At 36.5% G+C, this 16,288-nt stretch overlaps 1 non-coding gene across 1 annotated transcript; it reads left to right on the forward strand.

Moving 5' to 3' along the window:
• The first annotated feature begins 2,629 nt into the window (after positions 1-2,629).
• LOC141688076 (small nucleolar RNA R71) lies at positions 2,630-2,736 on the forward strand. Its single transcript, XR_012561543.1, has one exon. It is a non-coding gene; the product is annotated as a small nucleolar RNA R71 (small nucleolar RNA).
• Positions 2,737-16,288: the final 13,552 nt, after the last annotated feature.

Consider the following 16,288-nt stretch of genomic DNA (forward strand, 5'->3'; position numbering starts at 1 on the left):
CACACCTTTTGAGCACCGAATGAAGATTATTCAAACATTCATCATACGAATGTCCAAAGACGGAAAAGTCATCCATGAACATTTCGACATTGTTTCCAATCATATCAGAGAATATAGCCATCATACAACTCTGAAAAGTGGCAGGTGCACCACATAAGCCAAACGAAACTCTGCGAAAAGCAAACGTACCAAATGGACAAGTGAAGGTCGTCTTTTCTTGATCCTCTGGTGCAATACAAATCTGATTAAACCCCGAATAGCCATCCAGAAGACAATAATACTCATGACCAGTCAACCTGTCAAGCATATGATTAATAAATGGGAGAGGAAAGTGATCCTTTCTTGTAGCTTTGTTCAACTTTCTGTAATCCATGCATACCCTCCATCATGTGACTGTTCGAGTGGGGATGAGCTCGTTATTCTCATTCAGTAATTTTTGATTGGATCGGGAATCCTCACCCAGGAACTGTCAGAAATAGGATATATGATTCCTGCATCTAGCCACTTCAGAATTTCTTTCTTCACCACTTCTTTCATGATAAGATTAAGTCATCAATATTGCTCAACAGTTGGCTTACTACCTTCCTCTAGCAGAATTTTATGCATGCAGTACGAAGGGTTGATCCCTTTGATATCTGCTATAGTCCATCTGATAGCCGATTTAAATTCTCTCAAGATCCTCAAGAGCTTGTCCTCCTCACTACCTGAAAGGTCAGATGCAATAATAACAGGTAAAGTAGATGCATCACCTAAAAAAGCATACCTCAAGTGTTCAGGCAATGGCTTAAGCTCCAAAGTAGGTGCTTCCTCGATAGATGGTTTGAGCTTTCCTTCAGCATTCTTGAGATCAGAAATACCAAGAGATTCAAATGGCATGTCTAGCTTTTGCCTCCAAGGAGAAGCATTTAGATATTGTAGATGCTCATTGCCATCCTCATCATCACTATCAAACTCCTGCACTAAGGCTTTCTCTAATGCATCAGATATTAGCATATGATCAAGTTCTGAAGTTACCATAGAATCAATCAAATCCACCTTTAAGCACTCCTCATCTTCTGTAGGGAATTTTATCACCTTGAATACATTGAATGTCACATCCTGGTCATGCACCCTCATAGTAAGTTCACCTTTCTGCACATCTATCAAGGTACGGCCTGTAGCCAAGAAAGGTCTTCCCAAGATTATAGGAATCTTCTTATCTTCCTTGAAATCCAAAATAATAAAGTCTGCAGGGAAGAAGAGCTTATCCACCTTTACTAACACGTCCTCCACTATGCCTCGTGGATATGTAATAGAACGATCAGCCAATTATAGAGACATGTAGGTGGGCTTTGGATCAGGAAAATTCAACTTTTTGAAGATAGACAATGGCATCAGATTGATGCTTCCTCCCAGATCGCACAGGCATTTGTCAAAAGATAACTTGCCAATGGTGCAAGGAATGGTGAAGCTACCTGGATCTTTAAGCTTTGGAGGTAGTTTTTGTTGCAGCACAGCACTGCACTCTTCTGTTAGAGCAACGGTCTCAAGGTCATCCAGTTTTACCTTCCTTGAAAGAATACTCTTCATGAATTTCGCATAACTAGGCATTTTCTCCAGAGCCTCAGCGAAAGGTATGTTGATGTGAAGTTTCTTGAACACCTCCAGAAACTTACCGAACTGCTTATCCAGCTTTTGTTATTACAATCTCTTAGGGAAAGGTGGTGGAGGATAGAGCTGTTTCTCCCCTGTATTACCCTCAGGCAGAGTGTGTTCAGCAGTAGTCTTCCTTGGTTCCGCCACTTTCTCCTTTTGCTTCTCTTCTTCATTCATAACTTCAGCTTCTCCATCTTTTAATTTTTTAGCATCAGCAACTTTTCCAGACCTTAAGGTAACAACCTTTACTTGCTCCTTAGCTTCCTTCCTGTCTGGCACTTCAGTATCGCTGGGAAGTGTGCCAGGTTGATGATTGAGCAAGGCATTGGCTATTTGACCGATTTGATTCTCCAAGGTCTTGATAGAAACAGCCTGACTTTTGCATAACAACTTGAGTTCCTCGAATTCAGCACTAGAATGTGGAGCAGCACCTCCTTGTTGAGGATATAATTGCCTTTGAGCATAATGCTGTGGTTGCTGAAATCCAGGTGGATTAAACTGTTTACTTACTCCTTGCTGTTATGGTTGCTGAATAGCATTCTGAGTATTGCTCCAGCTAAAATTGGGATGATTTCTGTTGTTAGGATGATAGGTAGCTCGCACAGGCTGCTGCGGTCACTGATAATTGTTCACATACTGAACAGATTCATTCACTAGAGAACATTGATCCGTAGCATGAGAACCTGCACAAAGCTCACAGACCATAGCTATCTGATTGACTCCATAGGTGGCTAAAGAATCGACCTTCAAAGACAGCGCTTGGAGCTGCGCTGCAATAGCTGTAGCTGCATCGACTTCCAGAATACCTGCTACCTTCCCAGTCATCATCCTTTGAGTTGGGTTTTGATGCTCATTTGCAGCCTTAGTTTCAATAAGATTATAAGCCTCAGTATAGCTTTTGGCCCACAAGGTGCCTCCAGCTGCTGCATCAAGCATGGGCCGAGATTGGGCCCCCAAACCATTATAGAAACCAGTGATCACCATCCAGTCAGGCATACCATGATGTGGACACTTTCTCAAAATCTCCTTGTAGCGCTCCCAAGCTTCGCACATAGATTCTGTTGGTTGCTGCGCAAACTGAGTAAGAGCACTCCTCATAGCTGCAGTCTTCGCCATTGGATAGAACTTCACTAGAAACTTTTGCGCAAGATCTTGCCAAGTAGTGATGGACCCAGCTGGTTCAGAATGTAACCATTCCTTAGCTTTATCCCTCAGAGAGAATGGGAAAAGCCTCAGCTTGATAGCTTCATCTGTCACACCATTATATTTGAAAGTACTACAGATCTCGACAAAATTCCTGATGTGCATGTTGGGATCTTCAGTCGCAGCACCTGCGAAAGAAACGGAATTCTGCACCATCTGAATAGTGCCCGGCTTGATTTCAAAATTATTGGCCTCAATAGCCGGATGCATGATGTTTGACTGAATGTCATCAATTTTAGGCCGAGAAAAGTCCATAAGAGCTGAATCTGCCGGAACTATACGATCACCCATGATTACTGGTTCTTTCTGCTCACTCTCGTTATCCGAATCTTCAAATTCTATCTTCTCCGAAATATCAAGAACTGAGTTGTCTCCTCAGCCGTATCTAAAGTCCTCTTGCGAGTACGAGAACGTGTTTGCATAAACGCTCACTAAAGTACCTGAAACACAACCGGAAATAATGAGTAACCCGTCTTAATCAATGAGTCCTAATGACCACTGATGGTAAGTACATAAACTAAACAAATACGCCGAGTACCCGGCAGCGGTGCCAAAAACTTGTTAGGCACAAAACACGCTCTAATAATTCACGCAAGTATACGCGTTCGCAAGTAATATAGAATAATTTCTAGTTCGTTCCCACAGAGACTTAGACTAATTATGTTCAATTAACACTTACTCACCAATGTATGATTACTTCTCAATGTCAAGACAATAACACTTAGATTTGATTAACTAATTATTAACTATAACTAACTATGAGAATTAAACACTTAATTGATACTTGAATTAACAATATTAAACACACATGAGATCATAACTTCATTACTACTTCCTTCAATAGTTATTGTTATTACCCTTAGCATGTAACGGTGATGATATTAATCGAACAACACGAAACTGATAAAAGCTAACTTTCGTTGTACTAATACCTTTCTACCAAACATCCACAATTAAGATAGAAGTTGAATATGAATCAATTATGTTGAGACCCTATATGTCTACAGAATTTGACAACATAACGATTTAAGCACAATTTATTCCTTATGATTACACAGGGCAAGTAAAACGGTTAAAGTTACCCACTAATCATGCATACACATACATGAACCTATGCTAGCATGGCAAGTTCTAAACCTCAAGATCCACTGTTGCTTTACAAGAGATTAACACCCTATCTTATATGTTCGCGACGCACATAAGACGAATAAGCACAACCTATGCTAGATATCATACAATCAACACACACTAAGGTATTAAACAACTAACTAAAGAATTCCATAGTAAATCCGTTACGACCCCATGATCATGATTAGCCCATGATAGAACTCATCGTCATCATGGGTTCATATGAAAACATGATAATAACACACAAGATAAACTAATAGATATACTTATTAAAACCAGAGTACGTCACAAGAGTAATAAGGTTTAAAGTAAAGAAAACTAGCATCCACTGATACAACGAATAAAAGAATCACAAGAAAACTATGCTTCCTCTTCTTCGTTGCGATGTGCTAAAACGGTCTTCTTCCTTCTCTCCTTACTCTTTGATTGATACCACCACCTTATATGAAACGTCTCTGAAACTACTTATGTAGAAGCCCCACAAGTCCCAGCAATCTCAGAAGTCAGAAGTCCAACAGAATCAGGAGTCTAAAAAATCAGCGTTTTATTTTACGCCCCTGAGTGGCCGCCCAACAATCCTGAGCGGACGCCTAGCTTCCTGAGCGGCCGCCCAGCCAGGCTGAGCGGGCGCCCAACACCTTACTGGAAAAATGCTTTGTTCTGCTCCCGTTTTCTGCTGCGTTCTACTCCTAACTTCCCACTTGCAATGCCAAGCACTCCTCTAGGCTTTTTCTAAATGAAATCTCCCCAGAAACGTAAGTTATACCCTGAAATGCACAAACACTAGAAAAACGCATCAAATACAGAAAATACTTTATTTCAAGAAATCAATCGAAGCCATTATAGGACGTTCTAAGTGGTATAAAATGCCACTTATCAATAATGAAAGCCCTTTCCTTTTGTTTGAGCAACTCAAAGTATTTTTGTTTATAATCCACAAGTTCAAACTTCTTTTTGCTGGAATCTGACTTTCTACACTCACTGGCAAAGTGCCCTGCCAAGCCACATTTGAAACACTTGAATTTTGATTTATCCACCATGTTTCTATTTGGCTTAGCTGCTCCAAAGTTCTTCTTGAACTTGAGCTTGGCAAATCTTCTAGAAAGAAATGCTAGATGTTCATCAATATCTTCCATGTCATCTTGGCTCAAAGAATCTTCATTTTCTTCTACCAGCCCCTTGCCCTTATTTTCACAGACCTTTGAAGTTGATTCAACAGCTTTCATCTTCATCTCCTTCTCTTTTTCTAACTCAGCAACTAGTGCAATGGATCCTCCTTTCTTCTTTCCTCTCTCCATCCTCTCATATTGCTCTATTTCAAGCTCATAAGTTTTCAGGATGCCATACAGTCTCTCCAAAGTAAACTCCTTGTAATCTTGAGAGTTTCTCAATGAGACTGTCATAGGTTTTTGTAAGGCATATGTCATAGCCTATTTGTACATTCGAGGATTTAACTCAACTCAAATAAGAATGTAATAAGTAAATAGTGGATCTACCGTCAAAGAGATCTCGCAAAGTAACATCTGTCAAAGGATTCAGAAACAAGGTTCATCTACATACTTGAGGAATTAATTCACTGGAAGAAGTTCAAGAAATTGATCAAGCCTCGGTGATATAAATCAATGTTATGGATTTAAACAAGTGACAGAGATCTCGTCAGGGTATCAAAGAATTACAAGGATTTAATCTGAAATCAAAGTCAAGACATAAAGAAATGTCATGGAAGTTAGTCACTCATGAACCAGATAGTACATCGAGTGTCAACATTGAAGTGGTGGAATTGATTCATAATTCTCAGTGATTTTCAGAAGATTTTCAGAAGAATAGTTGCTGCTCAGGATTAGTATTAATTCTCTATTTATTAATTAAGTCATATAATTTAATTAAGAAAATAAATTATATCTGCAAAGATTAATTTATTTATTAATTGAATTAATTGAATAATTAATTCAGAATTAATATTAAGAATTTTCAGAAGTTTAATTGGATTAAAAAAGTCTTAAATCAGCAAGACAATTGAAAATGAACTAGCATGACAATCTGGATTGTCATGCCAAGTCATTTCAATAGTCATACCGAAAGTTCTACTGGGAAGGAGATTGTCTTGCTAGTTCAACTGATTGTCATACCGAAAGTCATTGTAGTTCAATCAGATTCTCTTGCTAGTACAATCAATAGTCCTACCGATTGTCTTGCTAAGCTCGGGATTGTCTTGCCAGTTCAATGAGAGTCTGTTGATTGATTTAAAAAGAACAGAAGCAGCATACATTCATTATCATCCAACATACAGAATCCAACAACCAAGAACACAGAAAGAAAAGCAGCCGCAGAAAATATTTTATTTTTCATCTGCTAAATTCAAGATCATAATTTCTAGTTTGTAAAGTTAAATCCAAACCACTAGAAATCTTTATCTTGGTCTTGTGTAACTATCTAGCGGATCAAAATCCCTAGAACTTAATCTCAAATTGCGTTTAGCATTTGAATCTTTTTATTACAAAAATAGAAAAAGTTCATGTCGAATTTATTCTAGATTTGTGATAATTAATTTGAGATTAATTCCTTGTAATCGATACAGTTGTTGTAACACCTTTCAAGTTTAATAATATTTTTATTTAACTTGAATTTTGTTTAAATTTTTTATTCCGCACTAAATTCGATTATTCGGTATTGTTTGTATTCAACCCCCCTTCTACAAACACATTGGGACCTAACAATTGGTATCAGAGCCTTCTGATTAACGAACAAATTAAGATCCTAGACTTTTGTGATTTTTCAACTCCTTGAATTTTTATTTATTCAAAAATTCATAATGACATCACAAAAAGTTGGAACTGTTAAAATTCCACTATTTGATAAAGAAAATTATATCATGTGGAAGAAGAAGATGCTCTTGTTTTTATAAGTTGCAAATCCCAAATATCTGAACTTGTTAAAGAAGGGTCCAACAACTCCAATGGTTATTGAATCAGAGGTGATAGTAGATGATGTTGTGATTACCAAAGCTAGAACCTAACCAAAAGAGCCTGAGGATTTTTCTCCTGCTTAAAAAGAAGAAGCCTCCTTGGATGCCAGCCTTCAGTTAATTTTAGTTGATTCCCTCGATCCCTTGATGAACAGACATGTGATGAACTGTAAAAATTCCAAACACATCTGGGAAACTATTGAGGTGATTAATGAAGGTACATAGGAAGTTAGGGAGAACAAGTTGGAGATCCTAACCTCTGAGTATGAATATTTTAAATCCAATCCAGGAGAAGAAATTACTGAAGTGTTTGAGAGGTATAATGCGTTGATCAACAACCTGAACATAAATGGAAAATATTATTCAATCAGGGAGGTCAACAAAAAGTTCCTTTTAACACTGCCAACTCATCTTGAACATAGAATCACTGCCATTAGAGAAGCTAGAGATCTGAGTGAGATTTCTTTGGATAGACTCTATGGTGTGTTAAAAACCTATGAGTTGGAGCAGATTCAGCAGAAGGAAGTCTACGGGAAAGATAGAGTGGTCAGCACATCTACTGCTCTTGTAGCTGAAGGTCAACAATCTCAACAGTCGGAGAGAATGGTACAGTTTTCCAAGGCTGAGGAAAATGTGATAGTAGCAGAATATGATCCTCCTACTACAAATCAATCCAGTGATGATTTTTATTCCTTGGAAGAGCTGGAGCAATTGGAAGATGAGTCAATGGCCCAAATTGTCAAGAGATTCTCCAATGTCAGATTTAAGAGAAATCCCAAGTTCAAGTACAAGTCCAACTACAACAGATTCCAGACAGGTAGATCTTCATCCTCTAACACCAGTAGTGGTGGATACAAAACAGGGATGGTTGATCGGAGCACCATTAGATGCTATAACTGCAATGAGTTGGGACACTTTGCCACAGAATGCAGGAAGCCAAAGCAAGTAAGGAAGAACTCTTATGATTCAAATCAGAAGAATAACTCTGAAAGGGCTTACCTGGCAAAGGGAAAAGCTGGGATGATACTGATAGTGAAGATGAAGAAGATGAGAATCTTGCTCTTATGGCTATTAATGGAAAAGCTTCATCGTCAAGAAAAGAGGTAAAATTTACTGATGCTGAATTAGTTTATCATCTAGGAGGTTCCTTAGATTGTGCTCGTCGTGATAATGAATTGTTAAATCAGCAGATCAAAGACCTTGAGAAAGAGTTCAATGAATTAAGACTTGTGCACATTAATCAAGACAAGTTAAAAGAACAAGTATCTTTTCTAGAGAATAGAGTTGTCTGTTATAGAAAACTCGAAACTATTCTCAAAGACAAGATCACCGGTCTTGAGACTAAGGTTAGAGCCTACTTCAATTCTTGTTCGAAGGCTAAAGAGTTCTACAGTAAGCAAGCTGTTAATCAAACATCTGGAATAGGTTATGATTACAATGTTGCTATTGGAGAATTATGCATAAACTCCCCTCCTCATGTATGTGCTAAAGGGAGGGAAGTACCACATGTGCTTAAGGGTGTTGATGAACCCCTCTATAAAGCATCAATTGCTGAACCATTTGATGCGACCACTTCTGTTATTCAAGAAGAAATACGTGCTGAAGATCATGCTAATGAGAAGTTTGTTTCCAAGTCAAATGTGTCGAAAGTTCTTGTCAAAGTTGTGAAAGCAACTGAGACTAACTCAGACACACATGAGTTGGATAACAAAAATGTCATGTCTACCATGCATAAATTGCTTGCTGTTAATCACTCTCATAAAGCATGTGGTGTTGCTAATTGTATGTCTTGTGCTTTTAATTTGATGTATGCTTATTTTAATGGTAAGAATGTTTCTAGTGATAAGACTACTCCTCGCCAGCATGTGAATAACAAGAAGCATGATAGGTCTAAGACTGTTAGTCCTTCTAAGGCTAGAAAGGAGACATTTGTGCCTAAGCTTAAACAGAAATTTGTTAAGGCTGTTTACAAGTTCAAATGTTCAGTCATTGAGAAAGTTGAGACCAGGAAAGTTAAAAATGTTGTTTTTCCTGACAAAGGACAATTTTACAAGTATGTCGGGCCCAACCAAGTTTGGGTTCCAAAGAAGGTCTAATCCATTTGTAGTGCAGGGCATTAAACAGGTGGAACCGGTAGTGTGGATTCTTGACAGTGGATCGTCAAGATATATGACCAGAGATAGAGCCCTGCTATCAAATGTGGTTGAGAAAGCTGGCCCCCTGGTTACCTTTGGAGATAACAGCAAAGGTTTATCTGAGGGATATGGCTGTTTGCAAGCTGGGAATGTTATCATTGAAAATTTATATATTGTGCTAGGTTATTATCAGGAAGCAGTATCTAACATATAGCACCAGTGACGAGACTTGAGAATATTACGACATATCAGGCACCTGCTGCACATTACACTTGGAATTGGACTCTAGTAAGATGTGTACAAGTGTACTCCTGGTTGGTGAGTCAAAAGAGGAAGTCAATGCACCACAGTTCAGGGATTTTGCAGTTGCAGATCTATTGAACTATGCAATCTCTTCTTCACAATCTCACTTCAAGTTGGTATGAACTAGTGTACTACTCAAACAATCGTCAAGGACATGGTATGGCACTCTAACTGAAGTTACAGTTTAATATGAACTAGTAGAGTCGTCATATTAATAACCCTCTTATCACTAGGCACAAACATATTGTTTTATATGTGCAGACAGTTTTAGGAGAAAATCAAACTTCTTTCTACATTAGTGATTTCTTATTTCATGTAAAATCCTTTGAAATCACTATTGTACATCATTACTCTCAAAAGATTAAATGTATAATTTTCATTCATTATAGATCTTAAGTACATTTTATCTCTCTATATTGCGCTATGTTCTGTGATACAGGTTCAGTCTCCAATGGATTTCTTTCATTGACAGTCATGAGGTTGAAAACCCACAACATCTATCCCAGACTGTAAAGACAAACACAGAAACAGAACCAACCAACACTCTCTTACCACTAAATGTAGTATGAATGAGCGTGAGGGAGATAGTGCCTTAGTGCACCACATAAGGAAGGTTCTGAAGTCAACCCAGTAGCTTTGTCTCCTACATAGATGAGTAGTATTTAAACCGAGACAACTGCTAGCCCCATACATCTTCTCAAAAAGATGTAATGGCTGAAAAGGCACAAAAACAGTTACTAGATTCATTTTATCAACAGGGTGCGTCTATTGAATTTTGCCTGTCGGCCAAGGCATCCGATGTAGTGTCACCACTTCAAACATAAACAATTCTTGATGCACAAGGAGAGGTTACACACACAAAGGATGAGTTGACGGAAACAAGAGTTTCGACCATTTTAAGGTCAGATTCGATTGTTTAAGGTTCGTTAATGGACCAATTGCCTTTACAGGTGTTAGGAGAGGATACTGATCCAAAAGCCATATGTCAGTGGTCAGTATCTACCTCCTCAGGCTTAAATCCCCTAGATGCATCTGCGGATAGTGGATCTGACATAGGTGCAGATCGGCAACTTGTTGACAATGATTCAGATATTACCTGATGAGTCACAAGGAAATGTCTTCACAGACATTAGAAGGGAACCTTGATCTTTATGCTAAATTCTTTGGATCATTGTTTACCTTCCCAGAATTCAAATCTGGAACCCTAAAAGGGAAACTAGAAACTTGTAAATTATGACTCAGATTCATCTGACGAGTTTAACAGGGATGGGGATTTGTGAACTCCCATTGCACCACCTGTGACCTCCTTAAGGATGGCTAAGGTGATTTTCCTTACAGGTACAGCTGATTTTTGGAGCTATGAGTGGAGTGATACACTTGTGAGAATGAGTGTAAACACGAGTGGAGAGAAGAGTGAAACACATGTGAGGTACACTAAAGAGAATCACACACTCACAGTGAGAAAAAAAAAGAGAAACACTTGTTATTTATTTTCCAACCAAGTGAAATATGAGAACTCCTTCAGACGACGGCATACATTCCTTCTTTAAGGGGGAGATAAAAGCTTAAGTAATAGTTTGGAGGATTCCTCAACTAAGGGGGAGAAATAGCAGGGAGGAAGAAAAAGATCCTACATATGTACACTACACCACACCATTGTTGTTTGTAACTACAGATCCTATTGTACAAGAGAGGTGGTAAATACAAGGTGATTTTCTAGTAAGGGAAGAAGCTGTTTTCAAAAGGGGAGTACCGTTGGTTTTTATCTACGGATCTTATTGTATGGGAGAGGTGGTAAACGAAGGTGATCTTCTTTAATCAGTTGATTTTCATAGGGGGAGAAGCAAGAGAGATATGTGCTTCTCAACAGGAAATGTGGTTGTACAAAAGAAGATGAAACTACTTGAAGATATGTTCAGTCTAGAAGAAAATCTATTTGGAATCTGGAAAAGGTTAAATGTTATCCAAAACTTTTCTGCTATTTACTTTGCATTTTTGTTTATATCTTTTTCTTATTTGTTAGTTGAGTTATCCTCTAGGTATTTGTGTGTTATTGTCTAACAAACAAATAGGGGGAGATTGTAAGGCATATGTCATAGCCTATTTGTACATTCGAGGATTTAACTCAACTCAAATAAGAATGTAATAAGTAAATAGTGGATCTACCGTCAAAGAGATCTCGCAAAGTAACATCTGTCAAAGGATTCAGAAACAAGGTTCATCTACAGACTTGAGGAATTAATTCACTGGAAGAAGTTCAAGAAATTGATCAAGCCTCAGTGATATAAATCAAGGTTGTGGATTTAATCAAGTGACAGAGATCTCGTCAGGGTATCAAAGAATTACAAGGATTTAATCTGAAATCAAAGTCAAGACATGAAGAAACATCACGAAAGTTAGTCACTCATGAACCAGACAGTACATTGAGTGTCAACATTGAAGTGGTGGAATTGATTCATAATTCTCAGTGATTTTCAGAAGATTTTCAGAAGAATGGTTGCTGCTCAGGATTAGTATTAATTCTCTATTAATTAATTAATTCATATAATTTAATTAAGAAAATAAATTATATCTGCAAAGATTAATTTATTTATTAATTGAATTAATTGATTAATTAATTCAGAATTAATATTAAGAATTTTCAGAAGTTTAATTGGATTAAAAACAGTCTTAAATCAGCAAGACAATTGAAAATGAACTAGCATGACAATCTGGATTGTCATGCCAAGTCATTTCAATAGTCATACCGAAAGTTCTACTGGGAAGGAGATTGTCTTGCTAGTTCAACTAATTATCATACCGAAAGTCATTGTAGTTCAATCAGATTGTCTTGCTAGTACAATCAATAGTCCTACCGATTGTCTTGCTAAGCTCAGGATTGTCTTGCCAGTTCAATGAGAGTCTGTTGATTGATTTAAAAAGAACAGAAGCAGCATACATTCATTATCATCCAACATACAGAATCCAACAACCAAGAACACAGAAAGAAAAGCAGCCGCAGAAAACATTTTATTTTTCATCTGCTAAATTCAAGATCATAATTTCTAGTTTGTAAAGTTAAATCCAAACCACTAGAAATCTTTATCTTGTTCTTGTGTAACTATCTAGCGGATCAAAATCCCTAGAACTTAATCTCAAATTGCGTTTAGCATTTGAATCTTTTTATTATAAAAATAGAAAAAGTTCATGTCGAATTTATTCTAGATTTGTGATAATTAATTTGAGATTAATTCCTTGTAATCGATACAGTTGTTGTAACACCTTTCAAGTTTAATAATATTTTTATTTAACTTGAATTTTATTTCAATTTTTTATTCCGCACTAAATTCGATTATTCGGTATTGTTTGTATTCAACCCCCCCTTCTACAAACACATTGGGACCTAACAGTTTCCATTCCTTTGGAAGAGATCTAAGGAACTTAAGATTGGAGTCTTTTGTCTGATAGACCCTTCCATACAACTTCAGAGCATTTGGTAGTTTTTAAAATCTACTAAAAATATCAGTGAGAGACTCACTATCTTCACTATGAAAGTGCTCATATTGCTGAATTTGTAGCGGCATCTTGTTTTCTCTAACTTGTTCAGTGCCATCACAGATAATCTGTATAGTATCCCAAACTTCCTTGACAGTTTTGCAATTGATGATGTTGTCAAACATGTCACCATCAACTCCATTGAACAGGATATTCATGGCCTTATTATCTTTCCTGACTTGTTCAATATCAGGATCTGACCATTCATGCCATGGCTTGGGAACTGATGGCTTATTTCCAGTTGCAGCTCTCATTGGTACATGAGGGCCTCTCTATATGCAATCTACATAGGTCTCATCTTGAGAAAGTAAGTGAAGATGCATTTTTACCTTCCAGTGATGGTAATTATCTTTATCTAGAAAAGGAATCTTGAATCCAACATCATTCTTGTTCATCTTGTTGTTTTGTTGTGATCTTTAAACTCTTTGTTTATCAAGAGCTTGCTCTGATAGCAATTGTTAGTCCCTAACAATGCAACAAGAATTACAGAAGGGGGGTTGAATGAAATTCTTGAAACTTTTTCTTGGTTTAAAAGTGTTCTAACTTAAAATATATATCTGTGTGAATTGATTTGAAAAGTGCGGAATAATAACTTGGAATGAATCAAAACACAAGTAATTAAAAATACAAGTCTTTAAAAAATTTCTAGTGGATTTGAATGTATCCACCATAGATATATATTATATCAAGAGAACTCTGTGTAACAAGATTAGCTCACAGCTGCTTATAAATATGAACAACTAAGTTTTACAGAGAAATGCTAAGAATACAGCTTACAAATGTTTCTCTGAGAATTTTCTGCTTAGTGTTCTTGTTATTCTATTTGCTACTTCTTGGCTTATATATCACCAAGATTAGAAAGTAATAAGACAAGATAATAAAACAAAACCTATCAAGTCTAATACTCTGCTGCTTCATTACTCTATTCCAGCATCTTTGAATATCTTCATAATAGCATGGAAATGGCAATGCTTCTTTGTTCTCTAAAACCCAGTTGAATAGGCTTCCACATTCCTTTTGCATACATTCAACGCATATGACTGTGTTGTCACTGTCAACAGATGTTTGAATTGATTATCCGTCGGGTATATGATCATCCGTCGGGTTGCCTTGTTGATCATCCGTCGAGTGGCATTGTTGTTTATCCGTCGGGTAGCTATCTGGCATTTGACTTCACTTCATTTATGCAGAATTATAAGACATCATCTATGTACAGTTAATCAACCTATTCTGCATATCTAATTAAAGTCAACATGACTTGAGTGCTACTACAGAATCTAAACAAGGTGTATACAGAAATATGTTACAGACTCATTATTACACAAGCTACTCACTCGATGGATAATAAATCATCATCCGTCGGGACTATATTGAGTCATCCGTCGGGACTATATTTCTTATCCGTCGAGTGCTACATTTTTCACTAAGTAAAATCTACTAAGGTGTTCTGTTAATGCAATCATCAAGTTCACAACGTATCCACAACAATATTTTATTATTATTATTTTAAATTTAATTATTAAATTAATTAAGTAAGACTTGATTAATTGTATATATAGTAGAATTCAAATTTAATAATAATATAAACCCAAAATCAGAATGGATCCTTTTAGAAGCCCATTAGGTTTAGGGTTAGGCCTTAATACTCTCTCCCCTATATACACATTAAATGTATATTTTTAGGGTTAGAAGTTACATCATTTTTTAGAAAAATCCTAGCACCTCTACATCTTAGAGAAGCTAGAGAGAGAGAGAGAGAGAGAGGAAGAGACAACCAACTCGGTTAGTACCGGTTCCGGTGATCGTTGGATGATCGGACATTCGTGTGTATACCTTGGAGAGCAGATCTTCGCAAGGAGGGCTGCTGTGATTCATCAAGATCAGATCTTTCACTACAATCAGAAGAAAGCTTTATTTAAGGTAAACATCTAATCTCTGAATTAAATGTCTTGTTTCGTAAGGATCTTACATTTGGGGTTTCGTTTTTCATATTTATTTTTTATTTTTCCGCTACGTTTGTGTCACGAATCCCAACAATAATAATATGCAAATTACCCGAATATGAAATGTGTATCTTCCGGATACCTTATTACCACATGAGTATTGCCTTCCTTCTCCCTGGTTACACTAGTGACGGAGACACGTCATCTACAATTAACACGCATTCTCGTGCATACATACAAACCCTTAATTCAGACTTTCTTTTTACTACATCAAATTCACCGATCAATCATGTAATAACATCTCAAACATCAAACAATCTCTTACTGAACTTTTATATATATTATAAAATATTAGGCTATTAGTAAGTTAGTACATTTTTAAGATGCTCAACTCCACAATACTTTTCATAGTCATTCTTTATTTTGATTTTATACATATTCGATCGAACATAAAAATGAGAAAAAAGTGGGTAAGAGTTGGTTGAAATGAATATTTTATTAAATAAGTAGAAATTAAGAGTCATGTAGTAGCTCTTAAGTTTGAGAAGAAATAATTGACTTGTAACTTTTTAAGGAGACTCTGTGAGCCTGGTCGAGCTCTAATATATGTGAGGCTCTTTATTTTTTTAAACTAAGAGCCTATTTAAACAGCTTATTGGAGATGTTCTAATCAACTAAGACTCCGTTTGATAGTGCTATTGAAAATTGTTGTGCTTTGAGAAAAAATGTTGTCAGGAAAATTTGATGATCGTTTGATAATTTTTTTTAATTTATGTATATTTTGAAATATAATATATATATATATAATGTTTTTGAGAAGGTTTGATGGTGAAACTGATAGCTACTTTCTGCAAAAGTTGAAAACAATTTTTTTCCAAAAGTATGGGGACATACTTTTGCTAACAACAGCTTTTAGATCAAAAACATTCTTTCAGACAACAATTTTTAGAATTTACCAAACATCTGTCTAATAATTTTTTCAAAAAAAATTGTTATAATTGTATACACAGAAATACCAAACGGGGCCTAAATTGGAATGTTTATCCTATCATATATTATAGAAGAGAAAAATTGGCATCTATTTGTTAATGGGGTGCAGAAGAAAATTAAAAGAAAATGGGTATGCTCATTTAGATTATGCATTTGCTATTAGGACAACTGAGCGGGTAAAATTAGCTATGTTCTTGAAAAATGGGTAGTTTGCTCGATAACGATAACAAATCCGGTATATTTATCATTCTTCCCCACCCTGACCCCAGTTACAAAATGTGGCTTTAACATTTTTTGGTCCGGTAATAAAAAAAATGATAACTCGCGACTTAAAAATAAGGGATAGGTTTTGTGCATCATTGAAGGCTTAAGCTACTAAGTTAATCAATGAACTAGAGGTACACTGCCTTGCATTTCAATTTTAAGTCAAATATATAATCATGAATTATTTT

The sequence above is a fragment of the Apium graveolens genome, chromosome 9 (genome assembly GCF_009905375.1).
Source record: "Apium graveolens cultivar Ventura chromosome 9, ASM990537v1, whole genome shotgun sequence".
NCBI lineage: Eukaryota > Viridiplantae > Streptophyta > Magnoliopsida > Apiales > Apiaceae > Apium > Apium graveolens.